This window comes from Pteropus medius, unplaced genomic scaffold, assembly GCF_902729225.1.
Source record: "Pteropus medius unplaced genomic scaffold, Ma_sr-lr_union100, whole genome shotgun sequence".
Classification (NCBI taxonomy): Eukaryota; Metazoa; Chordata; class Mammalia; order Chiroptera; family Pteropodidae; genus Pteropus; species Pteropus medius.
Genome location: NW_024345601.1, coordinates 10964751 through 10987164, shown reverse-complemented (window position 1 = coordinate 10987164; position 22414 = coordinate 10964751).

Genomic DNA, 22414 nt, shown 5'->3' with positions numbered 1-22414 from the left:
AAGAAAAAGGAAGATTCAGCAGAAAAAATATATTTGTTTATCTTTTTTTAAGGTGATGAACTGTAAATGAGCAGTAAAAGCCCCCATTAATTGATTCTTCATACTTTTGGAAAGTGCTCATTTATATATCTCATAAATATTCAGGTAGGTTAGAAATTTCTAGAAGACAGGAGCAGGGTAAATTTTTATTAATAATGCAGGAAAAGCTTAGATTACATCCTATAAGACAGTAATTGCCTAAAGACAGAAAAGAGGCAAATTCAGGTCTTAACAAGCTAAGATAAGATAGAAAAAGAAAAGTGCAAACTATACTCTTGTATGTTCTTTGTGATTCTTGCCTCTGCTTCAATCATCCATTTTTTTGCAGTAGGTTGCTCCTCCATGCTAAGCAATTTCTCCCATTCCCCTACAGATGAACAGTCAATTCTTCGGTCATTCTTGAGCCTGCTCCCCCGTGATATAATTGGAAAAACTGCTTGAAGTTTAAAACATCAGAGTTAATCTACCTACCCTAAGTTATAATAATGACATTATTATAGTGTAGGTAGAAACAGCCCCAAAGTAGAGAAGAACGAGACATTAATGATGAAGTTGAGGAAAGAAGAATTAAGATAAGAAGGTGACTAACAGGAAAACTTGATGCAAATCAAGCTAATGACCATCTCTTCATGGGGACCAACTAGGGAAAAACTGAGGTCAAGTGAGGACATTAGCAAGAGAAGACAACAGGCAGTGGAATCAGATGGCCTATCCTTGTAGAAGCTATGTGCACCCCTCTGAAGGGGAGGAAGTTCGATTTCAGGAATTGGCTCTAATTCAGTAAGAAGTTGCAGGAGCCAGGAGGCTGAAAGATGTCTGCCATCTGGAGAAACTGGAGGAAGGAGAATTGGAAGTCATGCAGATCAAGGGTGGGGAAATGAGAAGATTGACAGGGATACCTTGGGTGGGGTCAGATGCTCCTACAGTGCTCTAATTCTGGAATACAACTTGCACAGCCTTGACAGCTAGTAGTCAGCAATAAGAGAAAATCATTTCATTTCCAAATCCAGAAAAAGATCTATTTCGAACTGACATTTTGGAAAACTGTCTTTAAATATGTAAATGTAGTGTTTCACATGTGATCCTCTAAAAAAAGTACCAAATCTCCAAAATCATTAATAGCAAGTCTATAAAATACAATAAACTTATGACTTTTTTTTTTTTTGTTAGGGATAAAGGAAAGAATACCAGATTTCTCAGGATATAGAATCTCTTCTTGGAGAAGAAAAATCTAGTAGAAGTCATTGAAACACTAGCAGAGTTGAGAAGGAAAAGTTAAAGTTAGTAGTGGTTACCAGTATAGGCCTAGCTCTTGAATGAGACCACATGAGATCAGATCTAGCTTCACCATTTACTAATTGCGTTTTCTTGGGCAAGTTCATAAACTCTATAGACCTCAGTTTCCTCCACTAAACAATGGGAATAGTACTAAAATGAAAATTCAAAATAATAATGCATGTAAATTATTTAGTATGGTGCCTGGTATATTTTGAGAGCTAAGTAATTGTTATCTATCAACCCCATCATCACTTTTATTCATTAATTAGAGAGGGCTTCCAGAGTTACTTGTTGACACTGCTGATTAGAATTAGAATCTTCCATCTTCTACTGGCTCGTTGTGTGAATTCCACTAAATGACTCAGCTGAAAATGAGGAACAAGATACATGCCCACGTTGAATCTCAAGAATTTAGATCATAAACGTTGTTATTATTAACACTGAACTGGTGCATAGGAGTGTCGAGTTCTTGTATCAACTCTACAATGAACTCATTGTGAGGTTAGACAAGCCACACTCAGTTTCATACGGTTGATAGAATTACACAATCTCCAGAGTTCATTGAGTTTTAACATTCTTTGATTCTTCAACTGATGTTTCAAATGCAGCTGAAATGTGAGCTGAAAACAGATTAACTCCCCTTTGCCTCTATTGGTCTATGCTTGCGGTTATTGAAAATGCAAAATGTGTATGTAATCTTTTACAAGTGAGAGATGGATTGCCCTCCTCAGTCGAGCCTGTCTGCTCAGGAGAGCCATTTTGTTCTGCCTTGGGCTGGCTGCTCCAGTAATTTTCTGCAGTGAGTGTCATCCTTAACCCAGCCTGTAAGAGGAAAATGAATTTGCTCAGCAGTCTCAGGCATCCCTTCAAATGTTGTAAGAAGAGACCATGCCAGGCATTTCACTGTTAATTATCAGCACCCTGGCTGCAGTGGCCCCTTGCTGTGCCAATTTGAGAGATGAGACTCTTTACTCTGCTTATTAGGCTCAGCTAAATAAATATTAACAGGCATTAGTGCTGTCAAAGATACAATCTGATTTCAGCTCCCTGCTGTAGCTGTTGGTACCCAAGCTTTTCACCATTACTTTTCCTTCCTGGTCCCCCTTTATGACACAGTCAATCTCTTTCTCACCTCTCTAGACATTCAGCTGGATTCTGACATCAGGGGGCTGAAATATCATATTGTTGATTTAGTTCTTTTGCTTAAGGTTATCAAACACGTGTGCTATTAGAATGAAGGGCCTCAGTATTTATTACTTCCTATTCCTCTCCCAACAGACTAAATTTCTCAAGCATGTGTTTTGAGTTAGAGTCATCATTCCCCCTACCCCACAAAAACTCAGGAGTGAGTTTTGATAGACTTAATTCCTCTGGCTGCAGTGATTGGTTTAAAAGTGAGAATGTGACCCTAATCGGGGCAATCATAGCCTCAAAGACTTAATTCCAGGACTCATTTAAGCTTTTTAGAAAACAGATTTTCTCTTCTTGGCTAGATGTTGAACCCAGAAAATATTGCTCCAAGGAGCTACTGTTAACTATTTTGCAACAATGAAGGTAGAAACTACTGAGAACGGAGCCAACACATAATAAATAGTGCAAAGAAATAGAGAAAAGAAACCCATGCCTTATCAAAGCATTGAGGAGCCTGGACCAAGCTTTACCTGGAGCCACAACAATCTTTGGATATTTTAGTTTTGAATAATTATGCTTCCTTTATTATTTAAGTTTGAGTGAGGGAATTCTAATACTTTCTTCTACATAAATCTATTTGTTATATGTGGTCTCCTTGTTGTGTCTATTTTGTAGCAAGTGCAGATGGGGTCCTGCTCATATCCCTTCAGATCTTACTACTGGAAGGCTTTCCTACCTGAATTCCTACTTCTGAGGGCTTATTCTAATGCTTCTGCTTTAGTACAAAACAGGTTGAGATGCTTTGAGGCAGCCTTCAAGCAATGACTGGCAGGGATTCATGGGGTTCAGAGGTTTGAATATCTCAGCTTCCTTGCACCCTTGGAATAACTCTGAGATATGTTCTCTATATAAGCTCTTGGAGTTCCCCAGTGAGATGGAGCCTGATTTGCTTGATAACATCATTGGCTGCCTTCCTTTTCATGTCTCATTTCTTCACTTCTTTGTGGGCTTGTTGGCATCACCTTCTAACTAAATTAACTTGCACTTGTGCCCTTTTGAGCTGAGATGCTAACAGCAGCAAACTAAGGCTATGCTGGTCCACAGGAATTTACAACAGGTAACATCTTCTCGTAACTTTAAAACACACTCCACAAATCGTTTAGTTTACACAATTTTCATCTTTCTACCCACAAATAGACTGATGTATACACAGACCATTTTGACATAGACTTGGCCTGGAAAGAAGCTATGAATTCAAAGCCCTGTAAGCCAATGCATTATTTCCTGTCAGTGCTGGCCAAACAGAGGGTGGAAGATTTTAGGAGAGAAAGAAAGTAAAAGTATGAACAAGCCAAGGTGCAGAGGATGCTCACGAACCTTAGGCTCCAGCAATGGCTGTGAGCTGTCTAGATTCTTCCACTAGAAGAATCATTCAATGAGGTTATTAATTTGATGGTCTTGAAAGATGAGCAATACATACATATTCAATCTCTGAATACATTCCCTCCCCTGCATAATCTCACTACCAGTTCCTAAACCCTCCATGCTAAGAAAAACATCATGAGGCCTAGGGCTTTGCCAGAAACATGCATTTGCACTACAAATGGTACCTGTCAAATGAAAAATGCACTTTTAAATAATGCACTCTCTGATTAGTCTCACTAATGGAATGTTGTCTAATATTTACATGAAAAATCTTAACATGCGAACTCCTTTGTTTTATTTTTATTGGGCATTTTAAACAAAACATTCACTTTAATGCCAATAGGAAAAGGTCCATCTTCCAATTCTAAATTCTTGCCAAAGAACACATATGGCCAACAGGGCTTGCATTGAGCCTAGTGTAATTCCATTTCACTCTTATTAGAGAGTACAATTATGGGATAAAGGAGCTAGCAACTTCAAGGTAAAGTTATTTAGCTTCTTCATTTAACCAATAAGGATGACAAAGCTGGATGGGACTTTAAGGGCATCTGATCCAATTCACTCCTGTTGCAGATGAGGAAACTGAGACATAGATCAGTGAAATGTTTTGCTCAAGACTTCATAGCTAGTTAGGGACCAAGTTGGAACTGGAACTAAGGAACCTCATTTCCATCCACTGCTCCACCCCCACTCACATACTACCCTCATTAATTTTGGCTTAACTTTGAATTTTTGTTTCACTTGCACTTTCGTTTTATCTTAAGCTCACATTTAGACCATATAACTTACATTGGTTGTGGTGTAGAATGCTTCTTCTTAGAAAACCTGAGACTATAGCACTGCATTTAGTGGCCTTATGTAAATAGTTGCCTTAGGGAGAAATCCTCTTAGTAATGAGTTTTGTCACTGGGAAATTACAAGAAATATCCCATGGCCTTTCTTTCTTCCTTCAGATATAGCTTGAAAAGCCAAATTACACTGAAGACCCAACCTTAGACCATTTGGTGTAATGCTCATCCCTAATCTCGAACCACTTCCTGGGCCTGAGCCCAGGTACTGGCATAGCCAAGAAAGTGCCAGAAGCCATATGGACTCCCCAGGCCACTGCCCGGATGAGGTTGGAAAGCATACACCTAGGAACCAACTCACTCCAAGAGATTGAACAGATGGTCTTCCAGGTATGAATATGTATAATGTAGACTGCTAAGACTGTTAAATAAGTATGTATTTTTAGGTGCATTCATGAAAATCAAGAATTTTATAGTTGAAATGAAAGCCAAGCAAAGGAAACCACAAAACACTGTTTAAAGCTGTGTGTTATTCTCTATTTGTTGGTGCTGGCTTCCATAGTATGCTCCAACCTCAATAGAAACTCCTGGAAAATAACCAGGGAGAAATATTAAAACCAAAACAAAGGACATTGACTTCAGAATTCCATGCTCTGAGACCTTAGAAAGGCCACTGATGGAAGAATTGGTGCTCAGCAGAACAAGAAGTAGGCTGTATTTCTCCTTGGCTTTACCCCCTCTTTCCATGGCCCATTCCTGGTAATTCCACCCTGACTATCTCACCCCCAACTTGAACTACTTATGCTTCATTCTGGCTGTATCAGGAACAAGGCCTAAGGGGCACAATAATACCATAAGGGGCACAGTTACAATAATTCAAGTCACTAAATCAGTGCAATTGGGTAAGAAGCAAGCTGGACTTCTAAATATCTCTAATACAAACAGTTTCTGTCAGAAGGCTTTGAGTTTTTAGCCCCGTAATAATACTATCTAGGATGTATAGTTATTTCTAGTTTACAGAATGCTTTTGTACTCATGATCTCATTTAATTTGACATTTATAACAATCCTATGAGATAGAGTATGAATTATTACCCTCATTTTACAGATGAGGAAATGGAGTTTCAGAGAGGTTAAATGACCATTCAAGAATACACAGATGATAAGCTATACCACTGGGACTTGAACCCAAGACTTTTTGATTCTGTGTCTAGCAATGCATCTGATTTGGCATATGCCAAAGAATCAACAGCCAAAAAGGCCTTCACTGGGGAAGAATTCCAACTGCAGCTAAAACAGCCCATGGATTAACTGATTTTAATGAGTTAGAACACTGGGGCGGGGGCGGGGGATTGGAGGATGTTGAATAAAGTGATATTTTCATGTGCTGGAAACATTCTAAATACAGAAACTAAATTCTAATTTATGCATTATCGATACTCATACTTCACTTCTCCCTGTATCCATGACCTTTTGCAATTCTTCCCACTAGAAGAAGAATACGTTTCTCTTCTTCATTGATGATGGATGTGGCAATGTGACTTGCTTCACTCAATGAAATGTTAGCAAGCGTGATGCAACAAAGACTTTTAATGAACTTGCTTAGTTGGGTTTGCACTCTATTGCTCCTATTATCTGCCCAAAGTAGCTCACTGAACCATGTAGAAAGACAGATATAGACCCAATCTGCAGCTTTAAGCCAAGCTCATCTGAACCCAACCTAAACCATCCAACTGTCATCCAACCTGTGACACGTGAGTAAGAAAAAAGATTATTTGAAACTACTGAGTATGGGGCCTATTTGTTATACAGCAATAACTAATACTCTACCTTTCTTTCATCTTCCCACCTCCCATTCAGTGCAAATAGGGTGTGCTCTTCATTATCATTACTTTCTATTTCTTTCCAGACAGTGAATCACTGCCTCTTCTTAAGCCCTAGATGAGGAGGGGTTTCAATATCAGGATCTGCATTACCATAGGATTATGAAAAGCTATTATTAAGGACCTAGATGGTAGTAAAAATAAGGTAGGTGAAGTTACAGCTATAAAGGAGAACACCATAGGTGCCAGATAAATATTCAATGAATGATTGAAAACTTCGGGCATGTGAAAGCTATTTTACAGTTAGCATGTAAGAGAAAACACATTGCCATTAGAAAATATTTTCTATGTGCTTCTTTACATAGTGACTTGGTGCTCGGTGTGCTAGACAGGCAGACTGTCCATCTTCTAGTGGCTTATTGATTAAAACAGACAACATAGAAGAAGGCAACTGGTAGAAAACATAGAATAATTGTTGGATAAATTGGTAATAAAAGGGTAAGATTAGATATTTTATTTGGTTGGATTCTGCCATTTCAGCTTTGTTGGATGTGTCATAATCTCCAAAGCCCCAGAAAACCCAATTCTTCTGCCACATTTGAAACCTGCAGCAGACTTCTATCTACAGAAAATTACATGTCTTTCTAGGTGTTTAGGAAGTTCAAATCCCCTAGTTCTTTAATAAACTATTCCAAATGGGGGTGGGTTGGGGGAGAGAAGGTACCAATAGCAGCCGACTTATAAGAAGGACTTGGCCATTCATCTGGGGACAGTTCTTGGAGATAATGAAAAGACTATGCCTAACACCTGGTCAGCACTCAACAATATAGTCGTTCCTCAGTATCCACTGAGGATAGGTTCCATGACCACTCATGCATACCAACATTTGTGGATGCTCAAGTCCCTTATATAAAATAGAGTATTATTTGAATAAAACTTAAGCACATTCTCCTGTATAATTTAAATCAGCTGTAAATCATCTATAATATCTAATGTATTATGCCAATATAAATGCTATGCAAATAGTTGTTATACTGTATCGTTTAGGAAATAAAAACCAGAAGAAAATGTCTATATATGTTTAGTATAGACACATCCATCACAGGCCTAACAGTACATGTCAGCAACACTGAAATATTTTTTTCTCAAATATTTTTTATCTGAGGTTGGTTGAAACCAAGGATGCAGAACCCACAGATACATAGGGCCAACTATATTTACTAAATAGAAGAAGAGAGGAAGATGGAAACTAGCTCTTGCCCTACCCATCCTTCTGTTTCATCACAGTTTAATCATCCACTTGTCTGGTCACTCCACCTCTTATTGGTTCTGGCTCTATGATTCAAGCATCACAATTTGTTCATTCATCACCTTCACCCCTAGTCCCTGGCTCATTTCAGACCTCACTCTTGATACCTGCAGATTTCCCATTTTAGCTCTTAAGCCATTTCTTTATGTGCCCCAGTACACTTTATTTTGTACACAGCCCCCATCCTGGCTGTAACCCTGGAAACATGTACTTTGATTCTCAATTTTCCTTTTTATATTCTTTCTAAGGGCATTGTGCTGAGCACTCAAGTACCCAGTGCTGTACCACCTACAAAGTACTTTATTCTACACTACCTCATCTGACCCTCATCATAATGCTTCAGGCAGAGGGTACAGCCTTACCTGTTCAAATGAGGACACAGAATACAAAGAGAGTCATAGAGTCAGTATATAGAACGATCAAGACACAAACCCAGTTTTCCTGCCTCCGACTCTGAGAATTATTTCTTTGTATCATGCTATTTAAAAATGTACTAGCACTGCTGAAATCTTGGATAGCTTTTATAATATTCAAACTGAGAAAATAAATAACTTAAGAAAAGGAACTACTTGTTATGGCACACACACCAAAAAATGGCCACAAGACTAAACCATTTAGAATGCCTATCTTTGCCATATGACTGATAGCCATATTCCAACACATTGATACAGATATTAAAGAGAACAAAGGTTGACACCACATTATGAACTATTCAGCATCTATTAGAACTTAATACTTTTATAAATATTTACATTCCAGAGTAATGGGGCATTTGGGCTTTTGAAGGACCTTGAAAACTGTATTTTGAGAAGGTACCTGGCTTTTTCATTGGCCATTGTCCACTCTGATTTCATTTTGAGATCATTTCCAAATAACTAGCTTGAGCATGAGATACTAGAAAAGTTCTAGGTCAAGAGGAAGTGAGGAGGGTTCAGCTCCTGGCTGTTCTACTAACTATGTGAAGTCGAGCCAATTCCTTGGCTTATCCTGGCCTTTTTCTTTCCAGAGATATTTACTGAGCACTTACAATGTGCCAGGCACTGGGAAGAGAAGAGTCCACAAAGTTCTGGTCATCAGGGAACTCACGTTCTCAGGGAGATATAAGATAAACATATAATGAAGACATGAAAACAGTAAGAAGATTTGCAAAGACAGCAAGCCGAGGTGCTGTGGACAGGATGCTATTTTGGTTAGGATGGTCTTTTGAGTAGAGTGAAATGAAAGAAATATCTTGAAGAATAGTGTTTCAGGGGGAGGGGACTGCACATGGGAAGGCCCTGAGGCAGCGCTGTGCTTGGTGTGCTCAGGAACAGGGAGAAGACCATTGTGGCTGGAGCAGAGGCAGCAAAGGGAGAGAGTGGAAGGGGAAGAGGTGAGAGATAAGGGGGTTGATCAAAGAGGGTACTTTAGGCTTGGTGATGACTCGGAATGGAAGGCCTTTGGAAGGATCTAAGCAGGCGACAGAGTACTATCTGACTTAGGGTCCAGGAGAATCACTTTGGCTGCTATATAAAGGAAGGACAGACTTTTCCTCATCTGGAAGCAGCTAGTATGGACACGAGAAAACAAAAGAACTTCCTACTGCCCCTCTATGAGCTGGGATTCCAGGCATATCTGAACAAACGCTGCCCATTTTGGAGGAAGCACATCTCTGCCTGAGGTAACTCTTTCACCCTAAAGGCCCAGGGCAGTGCCGGACCTCCCCCACTAGCCTATGGGAGAAGGACAGATTCCAGCCACAGCAGGAGCTCCTGTGGAATCTGGTGACTCCACCTTCAGCCTCCGTAGCTCAGGGTGGCTTTTTGGAGATGGAACATTTGGGTACTTTCAGACGGAAATGACCCCATTTGCTGCTTTTCTTTTCTATCCAGCCATCGGCCTTTCTTCCCAAAAGGTCATCTGGAAAAGGCCAATAGGATTAAGGCACTTGGCCCTTGCCCAGCAGAGTGATTATTCTGTGGATGCTCAAAGCTTTAGGATCTTATTTCCTTTTTCTGGGTCACTTACTTAGTGTGAATTCATCTGAATACATCAGTTTTATATTTTTAGAGCAGTACATTATAACTGCATTTCTACTTTCCTGCAGAATTTCAAGCTGAGGGTTGGGGCAGGGCCCCTGTGTTTGAGACTTAGAGACTCTCAAGGTCTCTTGCCTCCCACCTCTCCTTCTAGAGTGAGCCTTCTGCACAGCTGTGTCTTATTTGCTTCAAGAATCCTGAGTCATTTCACCATTTTTGTTTCTCCCCTCAACCTGTGAAACGTTCCGGATGCAAATGAACACGGTGGCTAGGCGAAGGCCTCCCTTCGGCAAGGCGGGCACCACACCCCCTGGGTCCTGCTCCAGCGGCCGTGGGTCGGGGCTGCAGGCGGAAGGTTGGGGAGCCAGAACCTCGGGGCGAGCAAAAGACGGGTGCACAGGGGCGAGGCAGGCGGGCAGGAGCCCAGCGGGCAAGGAGGGATGCGGAGAGCGTGTGGGCGGGCGGGCGGGGGCGGGGCTCGGTCGGCCACGCTGCAGTGAGTTGGGTGGCGGTGATTCGTCCGCGGTGCAGGCTGGGAGGCGGGGATTCTGACTCACTGCCGCACAGGCGGGGCTGTAGCTGCGCCTCCCACGCCCCGCGGCAGTCTGCCACCCGGGCGAGGGGCGCCCGCAAGGCATCCCCTGGGTCAGGGTGCCCCTGTGGGCTTTCCAAACAGCCTGTGCTCATTTCCGCGGGAGCCCTCGGGGCGCTGTATTGTCACTTTATTGTCACTGTTTGTTTATTTCTACATCTGCCCCTAGGAGACTCCGTTAGAGCAGAGCTTTCTAATCCACCCCCTGATGAATTTGGGGCCCTGGCGCTTGGCCCACTGCCTGGCACGTCATCACGACTTGGAGGTTCAGTAAACAGCAGTAGAAGGAAGAAGGAGGGAGGGAAGAAGGCGGGAGGAGGGAGGCAGCACCGGAATGAAGAAAAAAACGGAAGCGGACTCAGCCTCCAAATCTGCAAAGTGCAGAACATCTCTCAGTGTAATGAATAAGAATTAAAGCCGTAAGCAGGAGATGGGGGACTTGGCTTGGCTGCCCCTCACGCACTTCTGGCGTCCCGTGTTTCTACTCCTAGAATGACAGTGATGGTGGTCATGGGGGAAAGAAAGGACAACTAGGAAAGGGGGGTGTCACTTGCTCTTAAAATGACCAGTTGTCTCCAAAGCATAGTCTGGGGGCATCTCCTTTCCTTATCATAACCTTAGAACTTACAGAGCCTAGAGGGTTCTCAGAGAGCATCTAGTACCCCATTTTACAGATGAGGAAAGCGAGGTTCAGGGAGGCTCTGTCACATGCCCACATCAAGGAAGACAGGACAGGAATCATGTATTGGGCCTTGGATTTCCAATCCATTAAGTTGCCTACTGCACACCACTGCCTTTCCCTGAACATTTTCCTTTCCATGTTTCTCCAAAATAAAAGTTCTGGGAGAAGCCCCACATTGTGGTTTATTCAGGGCCTGGACCTAGTAAAAGATGTGGAATTCTGGGTGCAGAGACCCAGGCAGCCAGCAGCCTCTGACGCCACCACCCACCCTGGGCCATGAGCAGCTGCCAGTGCCTGCCTGACAACAAGCTTTCTGGGGCAGCTCCCCACACTGAGAGGAGCGTCTCTTCCAGCTCCAAAAACAGATTTTGCCATCTCATCCCCACGTTTGCAGTCTCAAGCTGACTTCTTGTGATTGGCTGGAACTTTTCCTCACTAGAAAGATGAGAATCTGCCTCCAACAACCAACTGGGAGGAAACACTGCAGTAGCAAAGGTGGGAATGGCTACTCCATCCCCCTCTGATGAGTACAGAGGAGTCAGTCGTGGCCTCATCAGGCTGAATGATGCCAGGGTCCCCTAAGGGTCTCTACCCTCGACCCTGGGGGAGGTGCTTTCTGACAGAGTAACTAACCTAGTATCTTTCATTCTATATTTGGGGCTGTCATAATGGATTCTTTGGCTGTCTGGAGCAAACCGTTTCTCGAAATTTAATTTTCAGTGCTTGTGGCTTTTGTACACAGCAGGTGGTTATTAATACGCTTCAAATAGGAGCAACTTGACCTTCTGTCCTCCTACCCCAGTCCACTCCCACATCTACTGCACTACACTGCCTCCTCGCTTTCTCCAGTGTTAGAAACTCTACCTGAGAGATGCACTCCTTTCGACTGACCCAGAGCACTTTAAGGCAGTCTCTGGGGTTAAGGGTTAATTAGCTATTAATATCCATAATGAAGAGATTCTCTGCCTTGGCTGCTCATTAGAACCACCTTGAGAGTTTAACTAATACTGATTGCTAGACCACACCTCAGACCAAGTAAATCACTATTTTTGAAGGTCTACAAAAGTTTCCCTAGGTAAATATAATGTACAGTAATATTGAAAACCACTGTTTTAATGGTAACTGCTGGTTTTGCCTACCCACATCTATTCTTTCTAGTTATAATACCTGTTGTTCCTTTGCAAACCCTACTCTCTTGAGCCACATGATTGAGTTATGTTAAACGCACCATCACTTCTCACACTACCTTTTCTTGGGGAGGCTAGCAGGTTACCAGTTTGGCCAATTAGCATTTTTCATTCCCATGGAGAAAGTAATTGGTTCAGGCACAACATGTGACCCAAGGCGGTCCAATGAGAATTGGCTGCAAGACTTTTGTTGAAACTTGGAAAGGAAAGATCACTTTGCACTGCAATTATTCAGCAGAAACCATGGGAATCGTGGGCTCCTTGTAGCCATTTTTGTCATCACATGGAAAAACCTGCCTGTAAATTAAGGCAACACAGAGGAAAAGGGAGGTTACTGATGGAGAGAAAAGAACAAACCGAATTAAAAACGTGCCTAAAGCCAGATATCCTTCAACAACAGAAACAAATAAATTCCCTATTTTAACTGAAGCCAATCTGAGCAAAGTTTTCTATGACGAACTACAAAATAGCAGAATGAATCTGTTGCATAACAGATGTTACCTTGAAATACAGTGAACAGAGTTCTGATCTAAATGATCACCGAAAGAATAAACTTAAATGTTCGTGGTGAATGCATCTAAAGACAAGAGGATGCTGTCCACGCTCAAGGATGGTGGCGCTCAGAGGAGAGGAATGTAGAAATTAAAGACAGACATGTCCTACTCCATTTTCTTCAGTGAACGTCAAAAACCATGAGTAGCTCAATCTTGGCTAAATAAGAAAGAACATGGACAGAAATAAATAGGTCCAGGAATAATGTGTAGACTAAATTTTAGCCATGTCTTTAGAGCTTTTTAAGTAGCCAATTTAACAATAATGCAGAAAGTTATATGGCCAAACAAAAGCGGGCAACTGACTATCAAGACAATGCGTTGGATGCTTTCTTGGTTAGAGAGGGTTTCCTGGAAAATGTGCCCTCTATCTGAAGGCACAAGTGAGGGAAGAGTAATTGATTCACTGAATTTTCAATTTGAAAGTTATATCAGCTACCAATTGCTGCAAAACAAACTTTCCCTAAACTTGGTGGCTTAAAAAATGATTTATTTGGCTCATCATTCTGTAAATCAGCCATTTGAGTTAGGGTTAACTGGATGGTTCTTCTGCTCTTAGCTGGGCTCACTCATGTATCCACAGTCAGCTTCTGGTCAGCTAAGCAGCTCTGTTTCTGGAATTGACTGGCTGTTGGCTGGGATGATGGAAGTGACTGGACCACATGCCTTCCTTCAGCAAAACCTGGGCTTATTTACATAGTAGAGGCAGGGTTCCAAGAGCAAGAGGAAAAATCATACAAGGAATCTTGTGAGCTAGGCTCAGAACTTGCATGCTGCCATTCCACCATATTCTATTTGTCAAAGCAAGTCACTTCTTTCCTGGAGGAATTGCCAAATCACATTGCAGTGAGCCAGTGAGAACTCAGAGATGATTTGATCCAACCTTTCCTATTTGACAAGTGAGAAACTACAGCTAATGAGATTCTTCAAGTCCCCCTTTGGTTATGGAGGATTTTTCTGGCCTCTGCACTGGTGACTTGTCCACACCAATTCTTTGTTTACTATACTTCCCTTTTTAAGTTATTTCCCATATGGTATAGGTCACTTGACTCCTGGTAAAATCTCTGTGAAGTGACTAAGGCAGACATTGTTTAAATTTGCTACTTTATCATTGAAAAAATAGATACTCTTATTCTCAAGGACATCTATCAAATATATTGTTTTTTTTTTTTCCTCTGGGCTAAGCACTGAGACACAACAGAACACAAGGAAGACATGGATGCTATCTGCACAAAGAATAGATTTTACTATTTAAGTGGTGTGTCTGGGACTTCAACCAAGACCATCCAATTTCTCCTCTGGATATACTTTTCATTCTCACTGTTGTAGTTCTTCAAATGCTGGTCTATATATCAAAGCCGACTATTTGTATTTATGATGGGAGCAATATGTGTTAACTTATAGTTTTCTTAGCCTTCCCTCATTAACTTTCTACCCCTGTTTAGGAGAATTTTCTCTTTTGACTACTCAGCTTTTTCTCCTTTTCCCTGGGAAATTCTGTCTTTGCTAAATAAGGTCCCAGGCTTTGTGACAGATTAATATGGATAATGGGTAGAGAAAGTTTGGAAGAAGCAGGAGGAAAGGATTGAGGAAATGATGGAACAAGAGGGGCATGTGTGGTAGGGCTTCGGAAAGAGCAGAGGTAGAGAATAGAAAGGAAGGGATTTGTAGAATAAGAAAATCCAGAAAAGTTACAGGTTATATGAAAACTAGATAGGAGAATTTTTAAATGCTGTGCTGAGTTATGAATTTGATTTATTTTTCTTCCAGATAGGCAAATAAATTTTGATCTACCTTTTATTTTGATTACTCTTAGCTACTAACTTTGTCGAGTTTTTTTTAAATGTAACATTTTGGCAAGCCTAGACAACATTGGAACTGAAAATTTATCTTGGACAAATTTAATTAAGAATCATTATGTCCCCTGGCAGAACAACCAAAGTTTGTGCTTTCACTAGATACATGGTCCAGATCAAAAAATTAATTGTCCTTTTCTTTAAGAAACAAACAAACAAACAAACCCTAAATTCCATGCTTTATTCAGATTTCATTGGTTTTTCTCTAATGATCTTCTTTGTTCCAAGATCCCAATTAGAATATCATATTACATTTAGTTTTCATGTCCCCTTAGGCTTCTCTGGGCTGTGATGGTTCCTTAGACTGTTCTTTTTTTAGATGACCTTGAATTTTTGAGCAGTACTGGCCAAGTTTGTAGAATGTCTTTCCATTTAGTTTTCTCTAAACTATTTTTCATCATTAGACTTGGAATATGGGTTTATGGAGGATGACCAGAGAGGCAAAGTGGCATTTTAATACATCACATCAAAGGGACATACTATCAATATGACTCATCACCGATGATGGTTAACATCTGGCTAAAGTGGTATTTGCCACTGTAAAGTAACTTCTTTCTCCCTTTCCATGCTGTATTTTTTGAAAGCAAGTCATTAAGTGTAGCCCACACTTAAGAAGCAGGGCGTTCTGCCTTTACTATAGGTAAAGAATTTTATTTACCAGAGTTTCATTTAAAGTAAGAAGGGGGGAGGAGGACAATTGTCCATAAAACAGTGTAAGGAGCTGGGAGGTCCCATGTCCACCATGGTAGGCAGGCATATTAGAGAATCTGAAATAAGGAAACAGTTAAGATATATGATGCTGAAAGGGATATGTGAAAAGAGGGAAAAACTTTAGCAATTGTTCTTCCTGAGATACTTTGGAGAGAGGTAACTTGGAGAGGATATTTCTAATGTTTTCTGGGCCACTCACTGTGAGAAGCCCCTGTGCTACATCTTTGAGAAAATTATACTAAAGACAACAAAGAGAAAATTGTTCCTCGCTCAACAGCCTCTTAGCTGATTGTTGCTTTGTGGTTGCTGTTTCCATTACGTACGCACATCTGTGTCCTAGGATAAAGCCTCATAACTTATACTGAGCAGTCTAGCATGTTGCAGGAGACTAAAAGTGGGATCCATGTGTTTTTGTTAGGATATGCAGGCTTCCACTAGAAAGATGATTTAAATGTTTAGGGAAGAAATAAACGTGTTCTAACAATAACCTTGAGGTCAGCCTTAACAAGGTGCACAGTAAATGTGCCCTTTCTTAGGACTTGTCAGAGCCCCAGGGCATGTGCTGCTGGTCCATCCAAGGAGGCCAATTAACGGTTTGGCAGATATCCACAGAGATCCTTGGCTGGGAGACAGAAGCAGGACACTGAACAGGTGCCCCTTTCCAGCCCAAGCTGTGGCAGCAGGAAATGCAGGAAATCAACCAAGATTTGTTTCATCTCAAAAGTCCTCTGTGTACTAATGTAAATTTAGGAAACTTATGTCCTGAAGGAAGAAAAGGAATGCTGATAGTTTTCAAAGAGCTAGTCCTAGTGATACAAAGCCTGGGACAAGTAAACATTCTTAGTTTAAATTTAGACAATTACTCTTAAACAGAGTCCAGTTTCCAAGTAACATTGTGGTGTCAAATGCAGCATTTACTTTTTTTTTTTTCCTGCTGGCTTATTAGAATGAAGACATTTTTATGCTGTTTTTTTATCTACTAATATCAGTAGATAATGACAATGACACTTAGTGTTTGCCACCTGTGTGCTGGAAGACAGGATTCCTTTCTTCAATCTGTATTTTCACTGGTTCTAGAGGCCATTTTTGCTTTGAGAAGCCCAGGTGCTAGTTTGAGTTCTTGTCTGAAATATGTTAGTCATCTAAATCCATACTTCACAGAATCTTCCAACTTGGTAACTGCTGGGCCCTCTGCATTCCAGGTTTGTTTTTCAGGACTGATGAGAAGTATTCAAATTCAGCAAGCTGTTTCTCTTGCATTAAAAATAAAATTCTTTGTTCCAATTTCTAAATCTTGAGTGGGGTGGGATATAAATCATGGAAGACTATTCTTGGGTAAATTCTATTCCAAGGCCAGAAGCAGTAAAATTCTTAGCCAGGAGAAGACACTCCTTGGGCTGAATGCATTGCTAGCCCCAGTGGTCTGGGTGACGATGCTCTGTGAGACTAGGCAGTCCCAGTCTCAGAAAGAATCTAAATCTCTATCAGACAAAAATATCTATACTGGTCTATACCCATATTATCTTGGTGGTAGAGTTGGTACAGTATGGACTATACAGGTCACATTTGTGTTTGTCAACTGCCTAATCAGCTTTATTAACTTTCTTTGTCCTAAATCCACAACTAATGGACCTTTAGGTAAAAAGGGAGAGGCAGAAACTAAATGAAACTATAATCTGAATAATTTCTAATGAGTTGGCATATTAACACTCATCACTTAATTTAAAAAGGCAGTCTTTTAATTATTTTTAAACTACATAACTTCTTTCAATTTTTATGAAACCAGCTTCTAACTAATATTATCCATAATGTCAGCAGCCACAGAGTAGATGAATTTTATATACATAGATGTAAATATATAAATATACATAATTATGTACCCTACTTAATTAAGCTTATTGTGAACATTTTGCCATGTCATGAGATAGTTTTAAGAACATGAATTTTATAGCTGTTTAATACTGTCCTCAAAGATATGTGTCAATTTTATTATTTCAAGACATTTAAGATTTTCCCAACTTTTTTCTATAGTAAATAATGCTCTAATATCGTAAATAATGCTCTAATAATAAAAGCAGTTCCTGCAGTTCCAAAGAACTATGGATTTATTTATTTTTTCCTAATTTTTCTTTATATATTAGACATGAGAGTAGAATCAGAATTTTGGCACTGAAAACAGCCTTAGGGAAAATATCCCTTACCCTGTTTTAAGGAACTGTTCTTTAAGATGTTTTTCAAAAGTTGAGAAAATTAGAACGATGAAGCAAATATTAACTAATTATATCTTTCAGAATTTTTAATTAAAATAACGAATATTATAGATAAAGCTAGTCTCATTTATTCTATTTCTCTTTTTCCCATCTCAAACTGACTGTCATAAATATGGTGTATATCACCCAGTCCAGATTTTTATATTTTTGCCACATACATATGGGAAATACATAGAGTTGCTTTTTCATATAAATATTATCAGATTGAATGTAATATTTTTCCATTTCTTTTTCCATTCAACATTTTTAAAATCTATCTATATTGATTCTTATAATTCTAGTTCATTCACTGTAGCTGCTTTTAGCATTTCACTATGTGAATATATAATTATTTATCTTTTCCATTTTTTAATAGCTCTTAAATTATTTCCAAATTTTCTATAGTACAAACAGAGCTGAATTTTATATATGACTTTGTTAATATATTTAATGGCCACAAACAATGCCAGAATTTTTTTAGTACTTGCCTGATACATCAGAAGCCTTTTCTGTTCCTTTGTTTTCAGCCTTTATGAATCTTATTATTTTAAATACATCTGATATGTTTGGACTTCTGTCTGTCATCTCATTTTTCCATTCCATGTGAGAGATTTTCTTTGCTGCTTCTGTCCATTTTCTTCCAGTTTCCTCCATTGGTTTAGATTTGTCATATTTCTACCATTTCAGTGGTTATCCTTACATGTTTAACATGTATACTTAAGAAATCTCAGGTTAATCTGCATCTTTTCCTTCTTCCAAACAGTGCGAGACTTTAAAATGGACTATCTCTGACCTCCTCTCACTTGTATTATTATTTTCTAATATGTTTATTTATTTTGGTATTTCTATGTATTTGAGGTAGAAAGCGAGATTTCCTGGGTCAGGTCAACCTTCAATTGGAAATCTCAGAATAGAAATTCCTAGGGTTGAATTTTTGAAAAATTCTGGATAGGTACACACCAAAATATTAACAGTGATTATCACAGGATGGTATGATTAGGAGCGATTTTTAAATTCTTCCTATGCTTTTATTTTTCTATATTTTCTTTTTTTTTCATAATGAAAAAATGGAAAGACAGAAAAAGCAGAAAGAAGAAAGAAGGAAGAAAGAAAAGAAGGAAAAGCAAAAGGAAAGTAACTTTCTTTGCTCTTTTGTTCTCATCTTGTACTGTTGTTTTCATTTTAACTAATGGGAGGATGTAATGTTAAATTTGCCAATTAAATGTAGCTCAATCTGTATTGTATATTAGTTATCAAATGGCATAACAATGTGACATAAACTCTCAAAATCCCAGCTGCACGTTGCGAGCATTTACTTCTCACACATCTATATTTGCTGACCTTGGTCTGGCTTGCTCATGTATCTGGTAGACAGAATAATGGTACACCACAAAGATGTCTATGTCCTAATCCCCCAAACCTATGAGCATATTACCTTGCATGGCAAAAGGAACTTTGCAGATGTGATTAGGTTAAGGATCTTGAGATGAAGGGATTATCTTTGATTATCTGATTTAATCACAAGAGTCCTTATAAGAGGTTGGCAGGAGGTCACACAGGAGAAGATGTTATGTTGCTGGCTTTGAAGATAGAGGAAGGGTCCATGAGTCAAAGAATATAGATGGCCGCTAAAAGCTGGAAAACGCAAGGAAACAGATTCTCCCCTAGAGCCTCCAGAAGAAATTCTCCAAATCTGTAATGATAGATTTGTATTGTTTTAAGCTATTACAATTGTGGCCATTTGTTATAGTAGCAAGAGAAAACTAATACATCTGGAGATGTCTGGGTGATCTAAGATAACTTCAACTGGGATGACTAAGATGACTCAGCTCTCTTCCACATAACTCTTAAGCCTGGGCATGTTTTCATGTTGATGGCAGACCAAAAGTGCAAGGAAATGGAAACTTACAGGTCTTTGAGACCTAGGGTTAGAACTAGGACATATTTCTTCAGCTTCGTTCTATTCACTATAGCAAGTAATGTGGCCAACTCTAGATCTAGGAGTATGGAAATAGATTCTGTTCTAGACTCTACCTTGTTAGAAAGAGGAGTTCTGTGGTCACATGACAAAGGACATGGGTACAGGATGGGCAAAAAATTAGGGCAAATGATTCAATCTCCCATAATGAGTTTAACACAGTTTCTTTCAGATTAACCCAGTCTTATTTGGGTAAATGATTGATCATTTCTAATTCCAGATTCCCTATCAAGATTTTATTTCTTCTTTCTCAATGTGTATCAAAGCCTGATGATCTCTTATAATATGGTGTTTGGGTATAGGTAAAAGTTTACATTCTTACCTATGTGTGGTTTTCTGCTGATTCCCTATGACCTCAAGTTCAGATAGAACTCATCCTACCTGATAAAACTCTAATCCTGCTGCAACCAGTGTTGATGAGTCTTGCATAACACATGATCAACCCTTGCTGAATTGTCCTTGTCTTTGGGTCTTGGCAGTGATACTCCTTTTCTGGGACATGGCAATGATTCCTATTCAATCTTTAGCCCAAGTGGCCTACCTTTCTGTCCTCTACTACAAAATCACCACACCCTTTATTGCAAGGAGTCCCCTGATGGAGCACAACTCAGCTTCCTCAACAGTCTTGTCTTATATGCCCCTCTGTCCCTTACCTCCTGGGGCATGCAGGAAATTCTGAATTCATTATCTTCTCAGTCTAAAGCTAGTGACATAAGCTTTGCTGACTAACCACATCACACCATGTGTACATTTTTATTCTGTCTCCACCTCCCCCTGTTGGCATAGGACTCTTCTTGAAAATCTTGAAATTTTCCTGTTAGATAATTAGTCAGACATGAGTGACAAGGGAACAAAGAAACAGAAGCCCAGCCCAGAGATAGTCCAGAGACTGCCCAAAGAACACCTCATTTGTAGTTAAAGAATCATTTCTGCATCATGAGGGACTAAAGACTGGAGAGCCATAAACCTATAGCTGGCTTAATCGGGCCACAGATGCTTGTGCAGAAGGTACTACCTTAACCTACCCACAACCTCAGCCTCATTATACCATTATTATAATACCATATCTATGCCCGAAAGTTCATGAATCTAATTATAACAGACTGAATTCTGGGTAAGCACATGCACAGTAGGCAAAGTATTATATGGCAGCCAGCTGTCAGTTAAGGTAACCTTACATACAGATCATTTAGGACCTCTAATCATGGCCCAAATATAAACAGACCTTTGCACTTCTGTGTTGTTACTGCCCTCTGTGCTGAGAACCTTCTCCTTCCTTGGAGCGTACTCTATCTTTTATCTTTTCACCTCCCAAATTCCATCGGGCTGCAACCTTCCTTAGCATAGCCCATCTCCTTCTAAAATATACTTTCAACAAATCTTTCTTTTTATAAATCTCACTGTGCTGGAATTGTCTCTGCGACAGTGAAAAGAACTGAGAATCTCAAATGTTCCCAGGGCAGTGCTGGAGTTCAGATGGTCCCAACAGTAACACTGAGATCTGCTCATAGAAGTGAGAAATAACTCCCCTTGCCCTGGTACTCCAACAAAACAGTCTGGTTATTTCTTCCATTGTGTTATTTTGGATGCTTTTAGCTCTAAATAACAGAAATCCTGACTCTGATTAAACAAGACATAAAATTATCATATCACAAAATGAGAAGTTTAGTATTAGAACTGGTTTGTTTAAGACCTCAGCAATATCAGCTAGGACATGAGTTCTTTCCATCTCTTCACTCTGAGAGCCGCATTGTTGGCCTCATTCCAAACCTGGTTTCCTACTTGGTCAGAAGTTGGTTGTAAATAGTACTAAGAACCTGTTTCCTCCATCACCAATGGGAGAGAGAAGGAGAAAACTTCTCTATAACCTTATATTAGAAGGTTTTTCCTTCAACCTGATTGGACCAACTCAAATGAGTCAACAGAGGAATGCCATATGCTGATTGGTTAAAGCCTGGGTTTCTGAACCAATTGTTATCAAGGCGTTTGGGAGTACAGTACCATCATTTGCTTTCACTAAGCCCCAGCCCTGTAACTGGAGATGAGTTCAGTTTCCCTAGTCACACATGCTGTGTGAGGTAAAGATGAACACCTAACAAAATCTTCATTTTACCAATAAAAGTGTTGGCAATTAGGGATGCTTGCTGTTCAACAATAATATCTCCTAAAACCATATTTCAAAAGTTTTTTATATCTACTAAAAAGAGCCGGTACATTCATATCTGACCACTTGTCCTTTAATTTCTCCCTCTCCCTCTCTTTTTCAATGGTGGGGAAATTTCTATTCTTTTTTGTCTCATTGAAACTTCTCTTTAAATATGGAGTAAATTCTCTCTACCTCTGGTTTATCATGAAACTCTGTGTTCAGACTCCAATTGCTGTTAATGTGTAAAGAAAAAGTTTAAAATGTTTTAATTTCTTTTTTTTTTTTTTTGTCAACAAAACCTAACTTTCTAAACTTTTGTTTTTCTGGACTAAAGAAAGCCTATTTTGTAGTTTAGTGACACTCAACATTTGTCTAGGGTACATTTGCCTTCCCCATGAAGATATAAATGCCAGTGGTCCAATGAATAGAAAGTAGCTAGGCAGCAATATAAACAGATCTACAGGAAATTCAGAATGTATTATAGAAATATAGAAAAAAAATGTTTATCCCCACCACACTTTTGCCTTCCTGGTTTTTCTTCTAGACATGGAGGATTAAAGCCTTCAAATCTCAGATGATGTTAACTCTGTTCACGTTGTTTAACATACAGTCCAAATGGTTTTCCTCAATTATTCTCTGGTTCACGCTTATA